Source organism: Anolis carolinensis, chromosome 1 (assembly GCF_035594765.1).
Source record: "Anolis carolinensis isolate JA03-04 chromosome 1, rAnoCar3.1.pri, whole genome shotgun sequence".
NCBI lineage: Eukaryota > Metazoa > Chordata > Lepidosauria > Squamata > Dactyloidae > Anolis > Anolis carolinensis.
Window position 1 is genome coordinate 151,980,362 of NC_085841.1, and position 21,757 is coordinate 152,002,118.

Sequence of the window (21,757 nt, forward strand, 5' to 3'; positions counted from 1 at the left end):
AGTCCAATAGCTGCCAAAGCAGGACTTTACAGGCAGCCATCCAATATTTGCTTAAGAATCGTGATTATCATGCCTCATGAAGATTCTCACTGCTTACTACTTAAGCCCTTTTTATTTAGAGCAGTGGTTCTCAACCTGTGGATCCCCAGATGTTGTGGCCTTCAACTCCCAGAAATCTTAACAGCTGATAAACTGGCTGGGATTTCTGGGAGTTGTAGGCCAAAACACCTGGGGATCCACAAGTTGAGAACCACTGAGTTAGAGGGATTAATATTTTATGTACAGTTTTTGGGGGGTCAGTCTAGATAGCCTCTTGCCATTTGAAGCCTCTGTAGCCCTGCCCTTTTAAGAATATCCTCAGGGGCAGAGCCCCAGGCAAGGCACTTCTGGTTCTTGGAAGAGACAGCCTTTTCATAACTAGAAGGTGAAGAGAGAAGGTTGAAAAGCCTACACAATAGCATGTCCAGTCGGAGCTGTATGAGTTGTATTCAAGTCCAGTCAGAGTTAAATATTGAGACCATCTTAGAGACAGCTGAACACCATACAAGAAAGAGACAATAAGAAGAAATAAAGATTCAAGAGCCTTGGTTTGTCCAGAACAGTGTCTCTCAAAGACTTTACCTCGCCTCTTCCACAGATTATCAGATTTTAACTGGATTATATGGATTATATGGCAGTGTACTCAAGGCCCTTCCATACAGCGATATAACCCATTTAGAATCTTATATTATCTGCTTTGAACTGGATTATCTCCTTTCTTACAACTGAATTAGCAATGTAGATTTACAGGTGGATGCAGGAAAGATGTGTACATCCCTCAAAAAGCAAATCCGACACCCCCCCCCCCCCACTTCAATTGCTTTCGTCAGACCCCACTTGGAAAACTGTGTCTAATTCTGGGCAACACAGTTCAAAAGAGATATTGACAATCTGGAACGTATGCAGATAAAGGATCCAAAGTCTGGAGATCATGCTTTTAAACAATGTGTTGGCCATGTGTTGGGGTGCTTAGATTGTGCCTTTCCTGCATGGCAGAGGTTGGATTAGATGGCCCATGTGGTCTCTTCTAACTCTGTTATTATCTGATTCTAATTGAGCATTTAGAAATAAAGCTTAGGAATCTAATGAGAAGAAGCAAGCAAAGTTCCCGAGGAAATGGGAACTCAGTTAAGTGGTCTATATATTTACAAATATGCTGGCTGGAGCCCCCAGTGGCGTAGTGGATTAAAGCCTTGTGAGTTGAAGGTTGAGTTGCTGACCTGAAGGCTGCCAGGTTCAAATCCCACCCGGGGAGAGTGCGGATGAGCTCCCTCTATCAGCTCCAGCTCCATGCGGGGACATGAGAGAAGCCTCCCACAAGGATGGTAAAAATATCAAAAATATCCGGGCGTCCCCTGGGCAACGTCCTTGCAGACGGCCAAATCTCTCACATCAGAAGCGACTTGCAGTTTCTCAAGTCACTCCTGACACGAAAAAAACAAAACAAACTATGCTGGCTGTTGTATTGGATTACACGTCGGACACTTCCCAAGTGACTAGGACTATGTGATGTATCAGCGAATAATGTGTGCAGATTCGAGTAGAGTGGCCTTTTGCAGCTGACAGATGGTAATTTTGTCAGCAGCGACTGTTTTCAAGTGCTGGCCAAGTTCTTTAGGCACAACTTCCAGTGTGCCAATCACCACTAGGACCAGGAATATTGTGCTCCAAAACTGTCAGTCTGGATTCGGAGGTCCCAGAGTAGTTTGACGTGTTCATTTTCTCTAACCTTTTCAGGCTTGTGATCCCACCAGTTCTTTGTCACAGGCAGATGGTATTTGTGGCACACGTTCCAATGGATCATCTGAGCAACAGTAATATTATACCTCTGCTTGTAGTCCATCTGTGCGATCTTCTTACAGCGACTGAGTGTTTGATCAATTGTTTCATCTGCTTCCTTGCATAGTCTACACTAGGAATCTGTCTCGACTTTTCAATTTGTTGCAATTACTTGTTCTTGGGCTGCAAGAATCAGGCCCTCCGTCTCCTTTCTCAAAGTTCCATTTGTGAGCCACATCCATGTTTTTTCCATGTCAATTTTGCTTTCAATTGATGGATTATGATAACTAATAATGGATTATTGTTGTTATTATTATCCCCAGACAGTACCCAGAAAGATAGCCTGAGTTGGCCACCCAACTCAGAAGAGGAAATCCTATGGAGACCCCTTCCTGAACTGATCTGACCCTTTGGTCCTTCTTTACTGCCATATAATCCAGTTTCTGAATCCAGATTATCTGCTTTCAACTGGATTATATGGTAGAGCCAGCCTAAAATGTCCCTGCAGTGCGTAAGCCATCGTGGCCATTATTTTAATTATGCCTTATCACTGATTTTGTTGTGCTTTCTTAAAGAAATGAGGCAGGTAAGAAAGGGAAGAGGTGCATCTACACTATAGAATTAGTCCAGTTTGACACCACTTGAGCTGCCATGACTCAGTTCTGTAAAATCCTGGCATTTATAGTTTGGCACCACTTCAGTTTGCCATGGTCCAGTGCGATGGCATCCTGCGTGTGGCTCAAGACCTTGTCAAACTATAAATGCCAGGATTTCACAGCATTGAGTCCCGGCAGATGAAGTGGTGTCAAACTGGACTAATTCTACAGCGTAGATGCACCCAGGGGAGGAAGACGAGGCTGTGAATGAATGGCTGCTGTCTTCAAGTATGAAAAGACTGAAGCATAGAAAGAGGAACAGAAGATCAGGGCCACCAAAGAGGCGGAGGAAAGATCCTTCGGACCACGTACCTTCCCTAGTGGCTTCCAGTATCGGCGATGAGCAGAGGATGGAAGGAGACGACTGGAGAATTTCCCCAGAACTTCCGCCCGGAGAGTAGTGCGACCTCCTATGGGGCGGGGCTACGCACCCCAAGCAGCTTATTACGAGACGGCTTTTCAGCTTCCAGGCGCCCACCCCTCGAGATCCGAGGAGGCGATTGGAGGAGAGAGACGTCGGTCAGAGCCATCCTCCTCGTTCATTGGTCACGCTCCTAAGCTTTTGACGTCCAACGCCCTCTTTAGGGGAAAGCTTTCTCGGCTGTGTTCCTGCCAGGGAGGGGGCGGAGGCTTCGTGAATGGAGTCAGGGTGTATCTATCTACACAGTGTATATCGAACGCAGTTTGACACCACTTTAGTAGCCATGGCTCAAGGCTATGGAAGTATGGGAATTGCAGTTTGGTGGGACACCAGCTCTCTTTGGCAGAGAAAGCTAAATTGCAACTTCCATGATCCCATAACATTGAACCATAGCAATTAACAATCAGACAATAAACAGAGCCAACTAACACCTCCCAACAAAGGATTCCTTCAGGCAGGAAGCAGCTATGCTTTGAACCTGCAAGGCCATTCAGTGCTAATCAAGGTGATTAATTGCGACATTCACACCTGCCTCCAACAGACAAGAGTTCTTTCTCCCACCCTGGATTTTCCACCGACATATAAACCCCACTTGACTAGTTCCCAGCAGACCTCACAACCTCTGAGGATGCCCGCCATAGATGGGGGTGAAACGCCAGGAGAGAATGCTTCTGGAACATGGTCATACAGCCCAGAAAACTCACAGTAACCCAATTACAGTGGTGGCAAACTGCATACATTCTGCAGTGTAGGTGGTGGCTCACAAAGCGAAATTAACAGCAAAACAGTGCTTTGTTGGCAACTTTTATTGCTATGAGAAATGTTTAGTTATTTTTGTTTTAGGAATTTATTTATTCCACCTTACAAGTGTACTTAGATTCATGCAGGCCACACTATTTCTGATAAATGGTTGTGAAGGCTTGGGCAGTGAAGAAAAGTGGCAGGACGAAAATCAGTCCATTTGAAATATGATGCTGGAGGCAAGATCTACAGGACTCCCCAAAAGAGAGGCCAGAGAGCAAAGCAAGCCTTGGGCAAAGTTCCCCATGACATTCTCACAAAGAAGCTAATAAAATGTGGGCTAGACAATGCAGTGTTTAATTCTGCTTTAATATGTGTATATTTTAAGCTGCATTGAAATGCTTTTAGTGTAAGCCTCTTTGAGTCTCCTTGTGAAGAGAAAAAGCAGGGTATAAATAAACATAATAATACTGTCTTGTTTGCTGTGTCAGACTATGTCATTGTATCAATAATGATAATAATAATAATAATAATAATAATAATAATAATAATAATAATAATAATTACAACGCAGAGCAGAAGAAAAAACTGGCAAAAGAAGGCTCTCCATGGACAGTTCCTGGGAAAAAAATTGAGAACAAAATTGACAAGGAAAAACATGGATGTGGCTCACAAGTGGAACTTTGAAAAAGGAGACCGAGGGCCTGATCCTTGCAGCCCAAGAACAAGCAATTGCAACAAATGCCATCAAAGTCAGAATTGAAAAGTTGAGGACAGATTCTACCAGCAGACTCTTCAAGGAAGCAGAAGAAAAGATGGATCACATCCTCAGCTGCTGCAAGATCGCACAGACGGACTACACACAGAGGCATAATACTGTTGCTCAGATGATCCATTGGTACTTGTGCCACAAATACCATCTGCCTGTGATAAAGAACTAGTGGGATCACAAGCCTGAAAAAGTTACAGAAAATAACCATGTCAAGCTACTCTGGGACTTCCAAATTCAGACTGACAGAGTTTTGGAGCACAATATTCCTGACCTCATGATCGTGTTAAAAAAAAGTATGGATCGTCGATGTTGCAATCCCAGGCGACAACAGAATCGACGAGAGGCAACTGGAAAAGCTGACACGATACAAGGATTTAAAGACTGAACTGCAAAGACTCTGGCATAAGCCAGTCAAGATGGTCCCAGTAGTGATTGGCACACTGGGTGCAGTGCCTAAAGACCTTGGCCTGCACTTAAAAACAGTTGGCACTGACAAAAATACCATCTGTCAGTTGCAAAAGGTGACCCTATTCGGATCTGCACACATTATCCGCCGATACATCACATAGTCCTAGACACTTGGGAAGTGTCTGACGTGTGATCCAATACAACAACCAGCATAGTGATCTTGTTTGCTGTGTGCTAATCTTGTTGTTTATCTAATAATAATAATAATAATAATAATAATAATAATAATAATAATAATAATAATAACTGTGCAGTTTTCTGTCATTGTATATTTCTGCCGCTTCTGTGACTGTTCATTTGTATTTTGATTCCGTAGCCCACTTGTCAATGGATGTCCAGAATCGGCAGCATCCACCGCGGTCCTTTTTATCCTGTGTGATGACTGAGCCAGTATAGACTTGGTTTTGGTTTGATTCTCCATAATGCTAATGGGTTAGGTGCTCTTAGTTCCACTCCTCAACTGAGACCTCTCTGGCTTGGTTGGACCTGCTGGTAGTTACACTACCGCCAGCACAGCTCTCAGCATCCTTGGAACAGTTAAGCCCCCCCCCCCCCCACACACAACAAGGTGGCACCTACGAGGGAAACAATAGACATTGACACAATCACGATCTGCCAACTGCAAAAGGCCACCTTACTGGGATCTGCGCACACCATTCAAAACGAGACAAAACCATTGATCATATCCTCAGCTGCTGTAAGAAAATCGCACAGACAGACTACAAACAGAGGCACAACTATGTGGCCCAAATGATTCATTGGAACTTATGCCTCAAGTACCACCTCCCAGCAGTAAAGAACTGGTGGGATCACAAACCTTCAAAGGTAGTGGAAAATGAGCACGCAAAAATACTGTGGGACTTTCGACAGACCGACAAAGGTTTGAAACACAACACACCAGACCTCACGGTTGTAGAAAAGAAAAAAGTTTAGATTATTAATGTCGCTATACCAGGTGACAGTCAAATTGATGAAAAACAACAGGAAAAACTCAGTCGTTATCAGGACCTCAAGATCGAACTGCAAAGGCTCTGGCATAAACCAGTACAGGTCCTGGTGGTTATTTGGTACACTAGGTGCTGTGCCAAAAGATCTCAGCCAGCATTTGGAAACAATAGACATTGACAAAATTACGATATGTCAACTGCAAAAGGCCACCCTACTGGGATCTGCGCACATCATTCGAAAATACATCATACAGTCCTAAACACTTGGGAAGTGTTCGACTTGTGATTTTGTGATACGAAATCCAGCATATATCTCTCATTTGCTGTGTCATACTATGTCATTGTGTCAATATAATAATAATAATAATAATAATAATAATAATAATAATAATAATAATAATAATAAATACTATCATTGGTAGATTGAGAATTGGTTGACATGGGATTCTTGGCCCAGGACTGTTTGGCATCTTTATCAATGAAAGAAAAAACAAAATGCACATCTACAAGATGGGTGATGTCTAGCTTGAAAATAGTCCATGTGAAAGGGATCAATTTAGGAGACCACAAGCTGAACATGAGTCAACAGTGTGATGCAGCAGCTAAAAAGGCCAATGCAGTTCTGGGCTGCATCAATAGGAGTATAGTGTTGAGATAAAGGGACCTCACCTGGAATATTGTGCCCACTACAATTCAAGGATATTGATAGTCTGGAAAGTGTCAGTCAAAATGGTCAAAGGTTTAGAAACCAAGTCCAATGAGGAGTGGGGGAGGGTGTTGGAGAAAAGCTTGGAGCAAAGAAGGTTAAGAGGGGACATTGTACTCATGTTTAAATATTAACACAATGGAGCAATGAATTCAAATTGATGGGAAAAAAATTCCACCTGAACATTAGAAAGAAATTCCTGACTGAAAGATCTCTCTGTCTCGGAGTGTGGTGGAGGCACCTTCCTTGGAAGCTTTTAAACAGAAGCTGGATGGCCATCTGTTGGAGGTGCTTCGATTGTGCGTTTCCTGCATGGCAGGGGGTTGGACTGGATGGCCCATGTGGTCCCTTCCAATCCGATGAATCTATAATTCTATGACTGAGGCCCCTTCCTCACAGCTCGATTAAAATCGCACATTATCAACTGGGATACATGGCAGTGTGGACTCAGTTTTTCCAGTTCAAAGCAGATATTGTGGGCTATTCTGCCTTGATTTTCTAGGTTATATGGCTGTGTGGATGGTCCCTACCTAATTCACGGTGTTTGCACTTTTCATCAAAGCTACAGCTCTAGGGAAATGAGGTATCCTTGGCACAAGTCTCAAGAAGCTCTATAAAAGCATACAAGAAACACAGGATTGAACTAAGCTTATTTCCAAGCAGCTGGTTATACCTATATTTGGAAATGATGCAGTAGAAAAAGCACTGCCAGCAGAAATAGACAGTTGGTAGAAATTGCAGCTTCATTACTTTTCTAGGCCAACTTTGACAGGAATTGCTAAAAGGACAAGACCTTTCAGGAACCAAAGTGCAGGATACTTCGATTATAATGGGATTTTGAAATAAAGCTGGAATTTAAATATATGGAACTATATATCTGTCTGTCTATAAATGAATTAATGATTGAAATCATAGCTTATTGAAATGTATCCTACCATGCCCTACCCTAAAGCAGTAGATCCTGTCTGATCTTGGAAACTAAGCAGGGTCACTCCTGGCTGGTACTTGGATGGGAGATTGCCAATGAATGCCAAGTGCTGAGGACTATGTTTCAGGGAAAGAGATTGGCAAAACTACCTCCAGGTGTTCCTTGATTTAGAAAATCCTGTGGAATCCATGGGGTCATCTTAAGTCAACACACAACTTGAACACACATAAACATGTATCTTACCAGTATATCTTAGAACAATGATTCCCAACCTTTTTTTGATCAGGGACCACTTTGACCGGGGGCCACTCTCCAACATTTAGCCCCAAAAGGGTTATGAATAAGCTTTTGGTCAACTTTAGATTCAGTTTGGTTATTTGTGGTGCTGATTCAGAAAATTGCATTGGATAGGCCACATCAGCTCTAGTTTCTGATACAGAACATATGCCATCTAGTAGTCACCATCTGTTCGTCCACAGAAAACCATATTTAATAATCTAGAGCTGATGTGGTCTATCCAATGCAATTTTCTGAATCAGTACCCCAAATAACCCCAGGAATAGGCCTAAAAACGAAGACACCAAGGTGTCCCCCATTTCCAGGCACCACATGGAACAGCTCCACTCAGGGGAGGGAGGAGGAGGAGGAGAAGCAGCAGTCAGGAGGCTTGTTGTCACGTCTTTCGTGGATAGTCAGCCTCTCCCCATTCGACATCCCCGTTGCCTTGGCACTGTAAGAAGGTTTTACGAGACAAGTTGCTCTCTTTGCAATGGTGTAGTAACAGTGAGGCCGCCGACCATATTTTAGTTCTTGGTCCACGGACCACAGGTTGGGAACCACTGCTGTAGGATCACTGTCCTTACTTCGACCTTATTTTACACTTTAGATATTAGTATTATGATAGCCCATCTAACTTTTTGTGCACCAGATTTTTGGATGACGACGATCATGAAAGTAACAGTGACAACAATGAAAATGATTATTATTGTCATTCTTGCAATATACTTGGCACTTTACAAGTAAAACAAACAAAAAAGGTATATCCTACCCAAGGCAAGTAATATAAAAAATGTGTATACACATACAGAGGGAAAGAAGGAATAATAAAATATAAAATAATACAATACAATTGTAAATATCCAAATAAAATGCAATATAATATAATATAAATCATAAAAGAAAATTGAACTAAATTTTCAAAAACCTTGGCAAACAGGAAAGCATTTAATTGTTATTTTAAAATAATGAGGGAAGGAGCAGCCCACAGATATTCAGAAAGTCCATTCTAATAGTATGGAACAATGAGTGTAAAAGGACAAAGTCAATCCAAGGAAGAAGAAACTGTTGTTTCAAGATTGTGGGATTGCACCTTACAGAACCAGAAAGACTTTGTCATGGTAATTTATTATTTATATTATGTAAAAGAAATTATCCACTGTGAATGTTTTACTGTGTAACCGATTACACAGTCTGTAACTGGAATTACATACCATATAAATTTTCCAATGCAATTACAATTTACCCAGTGATTAAAAGGTAGGGAAAAACTCAATTTTATTATGAAATAGAGTTAGATTGAACTCTCTTCTTCTGAAGACTTCTGAACACTTCCCAGCATAATCTGATGAAGTCCCTTGTCATCCGTTTCTGAAATCCACAATTGTAACCCTAACAAACTACCATTTTTAATTTGATTGCAGTTGAATTGAAAGTGAAAAAAGTAATATTTCATTTTAGGAATAACAACTTAAAAACAATAGGGAAAATAACTGTTCTAGATCTCCAAGACAGTCTGGGAACTTGGATGATGCCTGGAACAGATGACCACATATTCAGAAAGAAGTATAATGGGAGATTTTTACTGCCCTCATATTTGTTGGAAGTAAAACCCTTGAAGCAATATAATACAAATTCCTCACTTCCTGTGCAGACAATTTCATTGTTCAGAAGATGACCAAGACAGCAAGAGGATCCGTTATTTTAGATCTGAGTTGGGATCTTTGGGTGGGAATGGCTATGTTCTCATTGTTATAGAGCAGAAAGGGGAAGCCAAATATAGTTAGATACACATTAGAGACTTTAAGAAAGCTGATTTCCATAAACTTTGGAAAATACTGGATATTCCTGATCTCATGGTCAGGAATATTAATATTAAAATTAAAAGGGAGTTCATGATGAATGGGAGTTTCTTAAGAGTGAGATATTGAAGGCACAATTTCAAACAGTTTCGATGAGAAGGAAAAATGAGTGGTATCCAAAGAAACCAGAATGGATATCTAAAGAACTCTCAATTGAGCTAAATTTAAAAGAGAGAGGAACAAGACATAGAAAAAGGGAGAAATCGCCAAAGAGACATTCAAATGAATAGCCAGCACACATAGAAAGAAAGTCAGAAAAGTGAAAATGCAGAATGAGGCTTGCCAGAGAGGTTAAAAGGGTTTAAAAAATGTCTGTAGCAAAGGGGGGAAAAAAGAAAAAGAAAATAGTAGAGCCATTGCATGGAGAACATATTCATAAAGCAGGAATAGCCTAAGAAGAGGGAGGCATGAATTTTGGAGGAAGGAATGTCAAGAATTTAAGATATGTAGATGACACCATCCTACTCACAGAAAATAGCAAAGACTTGGAATGACTACAGAAAAAACTCAGAGATGAAAGTGCAAAGGCAAGTTTACAGATGAATATTCAGAAAACAAAATCAATGACCACAGTTGGTTGGCATAACATTGAAGCAGATAATGAAGACACTGAAATAGGTCACGATTTTCCATACCTTGGCTCAGTCATTAACCAGAATGGAAAATGCAGTCAAGAAATCAGAAGGGGACTACGCAGCTGTGACAAGATTAGACTAGATTTTCAATTGTCAAGATATATCATTGAATACTAAAACTAGTATTGTCCATGATCTTGTATTTCCAGTTTCTGTGAATGATTGTGAAAGCTGGATAGCAATGAAAGCTGATAGGACCAAAATCAATTCATTTGAAATGTAGTGCGGGAGAAGAGTTGTATGGATACCATGGACTGCTAAAAAGAGAAATCAATGGGTTCTAAGCAAATCCAGCCTGAACTCTTCCTAGCAGCCAAGATGATTAAGCTGAGACTGTTACACTTTGTTTTTCTCCAGTTTTGAAAATAATAAATTATACAAATCACACAACTAACATTCACACAAAACATACAATAAATCAGTTAAACAATTACAGTAGAGTCTCACTTATCCAAGCTTCGCTTATCCAAGCTTCTGGATAATCCAAGCCATTTTTGTAGTCAATGTTTTCAATATATCGTGATATTTTGGTGCTAAATTTGTAAATACAGTAATTACAACATAACATTACTGCACATTGAACTGCTTTTTCTGTTAAATTTGTTGTATAACATGATGTTTTGGTGCTTAATTTTTAATATCATAACCTAATTTGATGTTTAATAGGCTTTTCCTTAATCCCTCCTTATTATCAAAGATATTCGCTTATCCAAGTTTCTGCCGGCACGTTTAGCTTGGATAAGTGAGACTCTACTGTAATCATATATTTTATACATGTAATCTCTATGTGCACCAACCACCCATGGGACATATATTCATCCTTAATATGAATGATTATATTGACCTCTTCTCCAAAATGCTAGTGTATGTTTATTTGGTTTTATTCCTTTTTCTTTGGCAAATATATTTTCTTAGAATTCGCCCCACATTACCTCAAAATCATTTTTTTTGTTAATCCTTTTTGACCTTTTATTTCATAAGTCAGTTTATCCTTTATTGCAATGTTCCACACCTCTTTGTACCAATAATCAATTTTGTAATCATAATTTTCTTTCCATTTTTTGACTATAACAGTAACAAAACTTACAATTAATTCTTTCCATAATTTAATAGAAGTGCTATATTTGGACTTTTTTGTAGATTAATCAGTAATATGTCATTAATTTCAACAAATAGGTAAAGGTAAATGCTTCCCCTTGACATTAAGTCTAGTCAAGTCTGACTTGGGGGGGGGGGGTACTCATCTAATAATAATAATAATAATAATAATAATAATAATAATAATAATAATAACAACAACAACTATTTTTGTACCCCACCTCCATCACCCCGAAGGTACTTGGGGCAGCTAACATGGGGCCAAGCCTAGGCAATTACAATAGAACAAAATAAAATACAATAAAAAAACAAAATAAAAAATACATACAAGACACTCGTCATCAGCAGGTAAAAATGCATCTCCATTTCTAAGCTGAAGATCCAGCATTGCCCATAGATGCCTCCTAGGTCATGTGGCCGGCATTGCTGCATGGAGTACCATTACCTTCCTGCCAAAGCGGTACCTATTGATCTACTCACATTTGCATGTTTTTGAACTGCTAGGTTGGCAGAAGCTGGGGCTAACAATGGGAGCTCACCTCATCACATGGATTCGAACCACCAACATTCCAGTCAGCAAGCTCTGCAGCTTAGCGGTTTAACCCGTTGCGCCACTGCGGCATCTTCACCAAATACTTTACCCCAATTTGTACAAATCTTTTCACACTCCCACCATAAATGTATGTAAAAGTAAAAATCCCAGTTTCCTTATTGCACCTCCAACAATTTTGTAGATTGTTTCTATTATAATAACTTAACATTATTGGAGTCATGTACCATCTCCCACAATTCTCTTTAATTCTAATGTACATATTTTTCATAATTTTTTGTTTCCAATTTTTTAACTATTCCTCTTCTGTAATATTGATTCCTAAGTCCCTTTCCCATTTATTTTTTTGTTCTGAATTGTATTGAATCACTTTCTGTCATTATCTTATACATTTTACTTATTAATCCGTTTGTTAGTTCATCTGTACCATTCTGCTTTAATTGTATTACCAAATCTTTGAATTTTGCTAATTGTCTGCATTTCCCGTGTTGTTATGGTTTGGACATATCAAGACTCACAAGAACAGACAATTGTGCTTGGCAAGATAGGAGGCAGCAGAGAAAGGATAGATAGGGGGGAAAACCACAGCGCTGAGCATGTAGTGTGTAAAGCCTCAGCAGGGCTGTAGATGACAGATTTAGTCATCTCTCATTCAAAGGATCAGCATATACTGAGGTTGACTTGACAGGAGCAACAACAGCAAATGTGTAGTTTGAAGGGTTGCAAGGTTTTATTATGCCATTCCTCCAAAAAAGGTTGAAATGGATTCTCAGTATAGACAAGGCATGAGCTGAGACCAGTCTAAGTCTCTTGATCAGCCCATTGGGGTTTCTGCAGGACTTCAATGTCAATAGGGCTCAATGTGAACATTCCCAATCCTACCAATAAAGACACGAGAAACATCAGTGTCCTTGCAAAACGGCTTGGGGTATTTTTCCTGGCAGTAAACTATCTGCACAGTGGCATCCAGAACAGTTTCAGCAGTTTGCTAGTAGTATCTCAGAGCATCAAGTCTACAGGAAATGGGTTATTCTGGCCAAGGTTCTGGGGCCCTGAGGCTCACTGTGTTTGTAGTTTAGTTGTGCAAATAATGCATTAATTGCTACGATCTATACATTTAACTCGATTTGTACAGCTCAGCTCAAGATGCCTAATCCAAAGAAAGCAGAAGTGATGGCCAAGCAAAATACAAAATTCCCTTTACATGTCAACAGTTGTGACAGAAAACGCCATCTAGGCACAGATGGCAGCCTCTTTGTTAATCTTGCCCCATATATGCATGGAAAATAAATTTAAAAGCAACACAGGCAATGAAAGAATTGAACATATGTGGTGAGAAACATCCAGAATGAGCTCGAACTGAGTAAATACATAATAAAATAACAGCAGAGGGAAATATTTGGTTCTTCAAAGCAACCAGTGGTATAAAATGTTATGTGGAGATTGCTGTTTAATTAATGCAGCTGCCTGGGCTGGAACAACTCATATTTTAACTTTCCTGTATTTATACCAAAGAAGTGCTGAATGAAACAAGACACTACTATGCCTTAGAAACAGCATCAGCAATTGGGGGATTCATCACTGCCTATGGGGCAAAATTGATCCCCATGAGCTGAATATTTTTGTTCCAGTTTAGGTGTGCAGGGGGGAAAAAAATCAACATTTTATAGTTTGTTTGAAGGTGACTCAGGCTATGTGATCGATACAGCAAATAAATAATGGCTTATCCCAAGGCATATTCTCAAGGATGATCCCTTGTGGCTGAGCATGATTGTTTTCCAGAGATAGCATCTTGATGGTGGGTTCCTAAATTATTGTGAAGACCAAATGGTCTTTCACATTGATGACATAGATTTCCAGATAGAAGGAGTCTCAACAGGGGTTTGCTTGATATGCCTGCTTTTTGGCATATGTCTTCTTTTTACCCTCTATTTGTGCCTCTTCAAAATCCATAGGGATGTTGGGAACAGCTGGCCTCCAGTTACAATACTCAAGGGCTAGGGCTTCCCAGTTCTTTGTTTTTCTATCACATTTTTAAGGTTAGCTTTAATCCCATCTTTAAGTCTCCTTTGTTGTCCACTGATAGTCCATTTTTTGTTTTTAAGTTGAGAATAAAGTAACTGCTTTGGGAGATGATGATCGGACATTTGTATAATGCGATTCACTAGCAGAATGGAGACTAGGGTGGTGATGGCAGAAGATTCAGAGTGAAACTGACCAAACACAGGTTACAGCTCACTGAAAAACCTCTGCCATGGTAGTGGTAGCAGCGAAGAAATTCTTTTTCACTGCCACCACTGCATCTGAACAGTGTTGTCCAGTGGAGCAGCCTTGAGAGGTCATGGGCATTTTACATTCTGCCCCACAAGAGCAGTATGCAAACCACTTAGCAGCTTGCTGTGAAGAGTTTGCACAGAGTTTGTATATAAAATCACTTTGATCTTCTCTGACTTTGATGCTATAGTCAATACAGGTTCTGTGGAGCTAAACTTGTACCCTGGTTGTGTCATTGGATATGTTTCAGTTTGCAAAACTTGAGGCTGTGGACAAGATGTTTGGATAGATGAGAGTCACCACATGCATACTGGAGTCATGCATTCTGTGACTCTTGAAAGCAGCCTGAAAGGCACTAGATTAGGAGGGTAGTAAAGGTGAATTTCTATCTAATCCAAAAGAGGCTGTGGTGAAGCCATTAGCGAAAAAATCCTTCCTGGATCTCACCATACTGGAGAATTATCAAGCAGTCTCCAACAACCTCTTTTTGGGTAAGTTACCATGGTGTAGTGGCCTCCCAGGATCAGGCATTCTTGGATGAAACAAATTATCTAGATTCATTTGAATCTGGCTTCATGTCTGGCTATAGGAGAGTGATACCTTTGGCCACCTTGCTAGATGACCTATGCAAGGAAATAGGAAAAGGGTGTCTCTGATTTAGGTTATGCTGGATGCCATTGATCATAGTATACTTCTGTATCACCTCACTTGGATGGGGCTTGGAGGCACTTGGAGGTGGGGCTGGAGGATGTCTGTTCAACACCTGTGATGTACCTCATGGCTCGGCTTCATCCCCCTTGTTGGGGGATCCCCCTTGCTATTCACATTAACCTGTTAAAGAGGTCATCTGGAGGTTTGGGGTTCATTGTCAACTCTAACTCTCCTTTCCATATGATTCCATGCTAGCTGTTTATAAACTAAACCAATGTCTGCTGTCAATAATAGACTGGATAGGAATGAACAAATTGCAACAGATCCAGACAAGACAGAGCTGCTTCTGTTCAGTTGGAAAACAAATCAAGGAATAGGGTCTCAGCCTGTGCTGGATGGGGTTATATTCCTCTTAAAATCTTAGGTTCACAGCTTGAATATACTTTTGGACTCAGATTTGAGCCTTCATCTACAGGTTTCAGATGTGGTGAGAAGTGCATTCCCAAAGTTAAAACAAATGTGCCAGTTGCACCTATTCCTTGAGAAGTCAGATCAGTCTACAGCAGTGGTTCCTAACCTTTGGGCCTCCAGGTGTTTTGGACTTCAGCTCCCACAGTTCCTAACAGCTAGTAAGCTGGCTGGGATTTCTGGGAGCTGAAGTCCAAAATACCCAGAGGCCCAAAAGTTGGGAACTACTGGCATACAGGGACACATAGTGTGTCCCACTTAGACTATTATGACATGCACTATGTGGGACTGTCTTTGGGAATTGTTCACAAAATTTAGTACATTTTAAATGTCGCAGCCAAGTTATTATGCTGTTCTTGTTACAGAAACCATGAGACTATCTTTTTGAAACAGCTCCAACGGCTACCAGTCTGGTTTTGGGCCAAATCCAACATTTTGGTTTTGACCTTTAAAGCCCTACACAGCTCAGGTTCAAATAATCTGAAAAGTCCAAACTCCTTATACAAGCCAGAATGGGTTTTCAGATCTGCAAGAGAAGACCTCCTCTCAGTCCCACCAATTTTGCGGGAACATTTGGAGAGGACTCAGGAAAGAGCCTTCTTGAGGCTGTTTCATCCATGGGAGACCCTATTGCCTCCCTTCTGTCTGTAGCTGAAGATATTTTTATTTGGGCAGGCTTTTGAATTTCAGTTATGGGGCAGTAGTAATGTACATGTGTAAATGAGGAGTTTCATTTTAAGTACTTTATTAGAAATTATATTTTAAAATGTTTTCATCATGTTTAAAATAAGATTGTTTACTTTTTACTTTTGTAAACTCATGATTTGGCTGAAACTTTCTTAAATCATTATACGCCACCTTGAATAAATGAATAATTAACAAATAATGAATGATTGTCATTTGCTGCTGCTCAGTCGTTTAGTCGTCTCCGACTCTTCGTGACCTCATGGACCAGTCCACACCAGAGCTCCCTGTCAACCGTCACCCCCAGTTCCTTCAAGGTCGAGCCAGTCACTTTAAGGATACCGTCCATCCATCCTGCCCTTGGTCGGCCTCTCTTCCTTTTTCCTTCCATTTTCCCCAGCATCGTGATCTTTTCCAAGCTTTCCTGTCTCCTCATGATGTGGCCAAAATACTTCAGCTTTGCCTCTAATATCCTTCCCTCCAGTGAGCAGTCGGGCATTATTTCCTGGAGGATGGACTGGTTGGATCTTCTTGCAGTCCAAGGCACTCTCAGGATTTTCCTCCAGCACCAGAGTTCAAAAGCGTTTATTTTCCTTTGCTCAGCCTTCCTTATGGTCCAACTCTCGCATCTATAGGTTACTACAGGGAATACCATTGCTTTGACTATGTAGACCTTCGTTGCCAGTGTGATGTCTCTGCTCTTCACTATTTTGTCAAGGTTGGCCATTGCTCTCCTCCCAAGAAGTAAACGTCTTCTGATTTCCTGGCTACAGTCTGCATCTGCAGTGATCTTCGCACCTAGAAATATAAAGTCTGTCACTGCCTCCACGTTTTCTATTTCTATTTGCCAGTTATCAATAGGTGTAGTTGCCATGATCTTGGTTTTCTTGACGTTTAACTGCAACCCAGCTTTTGCACTTTCTTCTTTCACCATGGTGATAAGGCTCCTCAGCTCTTCCAAATTTTCGGCCATCAAAGTGGTATCATCTGCATACTAAGGTTGTTAATGTTTCTTCCAGCAATTTTAACTCCGGCCTTGGATTCCTCAAGCCCCGCATGTCGCATGATGTGTTCTGCGTACAAATTGAATAGGGAGGTGAAAGTATGCAGCCCTGCTGCACTCCTTTCCCAATCTTGAACCGGACTGTTGTTCCGTGGTCTGTTCTTACTGTGACTACTTGGTCTTTATACAGATTTCTCAGGAGACAGATAAGGTGACTTGGTATCCCCATACCACCAAGAACATGCCATAGTTTATTATGATCCATACAGTCAAAGGCTTTAGAATGGTCAATAAAGCAGAAGTAGATGTTTTTCTGAAACTCCCTGGCTTCCTCCATCAGTGGATATTGGCCATTTGGTCTCTGGTTCCTCTGCCTTTTCTAAACTCAGCTTGGACATCTGGCAACTCTCGCTCCATGTATTGCTGGAGTCTGCCTTGCAGGATCTTGAGCATTACCTTACTGGCATGGGAAATAAGTGCCACTGTACGGAAGTTTGAGCATTCTTTAGTGTTTCCCTTTTTTGGTATGGGGATATAAATTGATTTTTTCCAATCTGATGGCCAATCTTGTGTTTTCCATATTTGCTGGCATATGGCATGCATCACCTTGACAGCATCATTTAAGGATTGTTATTTAAGGATTTTGTAAAATGGTAGAGTTATGATAGCCAAATGCATGTGTTAGAAAGTAGGGTTGGGGAAAAACAATTAGATCATCACATATTTAGAATAGGTAAAATGGGCGGGCCAGTGACTACGTGCCATACACATGGTGAATGCAGAATATTATTAATGCCTATCGCTCTCCAGCAGAAACTCATGGGGGAAGGAAATTGGCAGATCAATGGGCTGCTGACAGCCATACTGAAAAGAATTTCCTCTTTTAGATGTGGAAGATCTTTTGGAACTGCTTTCTTTAACTCATGCCCATATTGCTCATGAAACATGAGCATGATGGCAATGCAAACTACCACTTTGTTTACAATTCCTTGTCTGATGGGGTGGTGTGAGAACAGAGACAATGTTTAGTATTGAACACTTAGCATGTAAAATTACGTGCTGTGCTGCAAGGTCTTCGATATGTACTGTATTACACTTATTAAAATATTTGAATGGCATGTGATGAGTTTGATTTGTTCTGCCAGATTCTTCAGGGCTAATTACTAATATGACATGGATGCAATGTACTCTAAACTAGCAATCTGATGTAGGCCATGGTTTCGTAGGAGTCAAAAAACTTGATGAACATGGTCTGTTTGTGAGTTTATTCCTGAGAAGTTGTTGTATAAGTTGGGGCATCCTGTGAAAAATAATTTTAATGCTTAAAATACATTTTAATTTAGAATGTCAGTAGGAAAGTAGAACCTGAAGCTCATATTTGCCCTCGGGATGCCTCTGCAGTGCACAAATAATACAGTTTGACACTACTTGTTATGGCTCAATGTTATGGAATTATGGGAGCTGTACTTACATTTTTTTAGTCTTCTCTGCCCAAGTGAGCTGGTGCCTTACCAAACTTCAAATCCCATGATTCCATAACTTTGAGCCATAGCAGTTAAGGTGGTGTCAAACCACATTCAATCAACTGTGTAGTGTAGATGCACCTTCAATTAAACTCACTTGACCTATCTATAGTGTTGTAAGGCTGAAGAAATGTGGAGTTGGATAAACATAGATGCCACCAAAGTTCCTTTGAGGAATTGGGATATAAACATGAACTAACCCCAGATTACTTATTTAATCCTTGTTCATTAGAGACTGAAGAATTCATGCGCATACTCCTGGATGACAAAAGGTACATCTACACTGTAAAATGAATGCGGTTTGATGCCACTTTAACTTCCATAGCTCAATACTATGGAATCTTGGGAGCTGTATTTTTACAAGATATTTAACCTTCTCTACCTAAAGAGTGATGGTGTCTCACCAAACCACAACTCCAAGGACTCTATAGCATTGAACAATGGCTGTTAAAGTGGTGTTAGACTGCATTGATTCTGCTTTGTTGATGCACCCAAAGTCAGAGTTTTATCTGCCTTGTGGTATGTTCCTTTTCTATGAGGAACGTAGGAATAAAATGCAGACATTACTGAATACACAGAGAAACACACCAGTACAAATTAACCATAACCATCTAGGATTTCCTGGCATCTATAGAGAGAGATAATATCGCTATGCTGTATGGGGAAGAATGCATTGTTAAATATTATTATTAGTAATAATAATATTCAAAGAAAGCTTTAATAACCTGAAAATTGCTTGTATGAAATATGTTCAATGGGTTCTCATGAACTTTTCTGATTATACATGCATTTTATTAAGAAATCATTAAGACAGTAAAAGCAATCCTTCTTAATGTAGGCATAGTTTCAATTTGGCAAGTGAATGCAATCTCAATTTACTATATAAAGAAAGTAGTTTCCCTAGCCAAAAATCTGCTCAGATTTCACATGGTAGCATTTCAATTCTCAGCAATGTTATAGATGAAATTCAAACTTTGATTTTTTGGAAAATATTCCTTTCTAGTCCCATTACCTTTTCCTGAGTTTGATCTAGTGCAGTTGTTGTTTCTGGCAGTTGAGCCTTTGGAGATCTGCTTTTGTACACATTACTTTGAGTCTGAGGAGGTCTTTATACATAAAGTGCAAAAGACTTCCAATCCAGAAGAACTGCTTGGATGTGCACCAACAGCTTTGCAGGCAGTGTGTGTGTGTGTGTGTGTGTGTGTGGTGGGGGGAGGGCAGGGAGGGAAGTCATTTTAGCACACTTATTTTAGTACAGAGGTTCTTGGGGGAAAATACTGACAATCGGTTTGATCCAGACTTGCTCTTCTGTAAATGACAGGGACCTGGAACCCAGTGAGTTTCCTGCCAAAGGAAGCAGGTGGCCACCAGTTTTATCCAGTTCTCCTTTCTCCTCCAAATCCTCCTCCAGTGTAAATGGATCCCCTATCCAAAAATAATAGAAAATATGACCATTTGGGCTTGGCTTTAACTCATTGGAAGCATTTGCATTGTTTTTATCTTGTCAGAAGCGACTTGAGAACTTACTTTTATATTGGAAACCGCCCTGAGTCCCTTTTGGGAGAGAGGGCGGTCAGGGCCGGCCGGAGATATTTTTTGATGTGAAGCGGGGGTGCTGAAAAGCGCCCCCGCCACCGGCGCCCTGGCCCCGCCCAGCGTGCCCTGGCCCCGCCTCCCACGCTGCGTGGGAGGCGGGGCCAGGGCGAATAGTGAGGGGGGCGGGGCCAGAGTTGGCCTGGAGGAACCTCCGCTTAACTCTGGCCTGCTAGAAATGGCCAGACGGGCGAGCGGGGGTAGCGTGGGAGGCGGGGCCAGCTCTGACGCCGCTCCCCCCCCCCCGCCCAGCGTGCCTTGGCCCCGCCTCCCACGTTGCGTGGGAGGCAGGGCCAAGGCACGCTGGGCGGGGGGGGGGAGCGGCGTCAGAGCTGGCCCCGCCTCCCACGCTACTCCCGCTCGCCCGTCTGGCCTTTTCTAGCAGGCCAGACGGGCCAGGGCGCACTGGGCGGGAGGCGGGGCACCGTCAGGGCGGTGCCCCGCCTCCCGCCCAGCCTGACGGCGCCCCCCCGGGCCTGCGCCCGAGGCGGCGGCGTCAGGTGCCTCATTAGTGGGGCCGGCCCTGAGGGCGGTATACAAATAAACTTTTACTTACTTACTACTTACTTACTGCAAGTCACTTCTGGTGCAAGAGAATTGGCCATCTACACTCCCAGGGGATGTCCAGATGTGACAGCTGGGAGGCTTCCCTCATGTCCCCGCAAGCTAAAGCTGACAGACAGGAGCTCACCCCATCTTGCAGATTTGAACCAGCAATCTTCAGGTCAGCAGTTCAGCTGGCACAAGCACCACCGTGGCTCCTAGCATTTGCATTGTGTGCACAACTTCTGCAAATAGCAGTGGGAAAGACTGAAATGTTGCAATGCTGCTACCAGTTTATGTGAGCCAGGAATGGGCAAAGTGTAGCCTAAGAGAGGAATTTAGAACCCAGCTTGTTTTTGTGACCTCCCAAAGATGACAATTATACTTCCCCTCTAAACATTGTTTTGCTTCAAAATCCTCACTAAGTGTTGTGGGGGAAAATATCTACCACAAAGTGAGCTTGAATCGATTGGACAGAAAAAAACAATACCACTACCCCCCTTGTTAAACTTTGAGATGTTTTGTCTGTTGTATTTTCTACTACTATTATAAAACCTTAACTAGTGCCACCAAAATGAATTAAAAACACCTTAACCCTCTGTATCTTTCAGAAAGCTAGTGCCTGTTTCTGGCATTGTAGGCAAGGGATTGATGCCACCTCTGGAGACAAGATGAACAAATCTAGCATTTGTTTCTAGAAGGATTTACATGAGGAAACCAAGTCTAGTGTGGTTTTTTTTGTTTTTAAAGGATGAATTTCTTAAATGTATTTATATTAAATATCCTTGGTTACTGTTTCTAATAAGTAAAAGAGCTCTCTGGAGCCAAATAAGCTCTCAGTACCTTTCCCCTAAAACCAGATTCCCCAAATTTGACACCAGCCAGTTCCTCGCAACCAGGAACAGATGTTCCCTCCGTTGCCAGTACTCCTGTTGCCTCTGGCTTCTAAGATTATTCTGTTTTTAAGTATGCTTGCTAAAGTTTCTCCTGGTCAGATATTTGCCCAACGCTTTCTGGAGCTGGGGCCTTCTACCTCATTAAAGCATCACCACCAACTCACAAAATAATCTTCTGCTCTTCTCAGCAACATCTCCAGTCCTCAAACCCTCCAGTAGCATGTTCTCAGATGAATTGAAAGCC

The 21,757-nt window shown here is 41.4% G+C and overlaps 1 protein-coding gene across 1 annotated transcript in view; it reads right to left on the reverse strand.

Annotated features, from left to right (window-relative positions):
• ldah (lipid droplet associated hydrolase) overlaps nucleotides 1-2,877 on the reverse strand; it is a 106,476-nt gene extending 103,599 nt beyond the window's left edge. The window contains exon 1 of the mRNA XM_003215464.3: nucleotides 2,787-2,877. The gene's annotated coding sequence lies outside the window, so the exon portion shown is untranslated. The remainder of the gene's footprint in view (nucleotides 1-2,786) is intronic.
• Nucleotides 2,878-21,757: the final 18,880 nt, after the last annotated feature.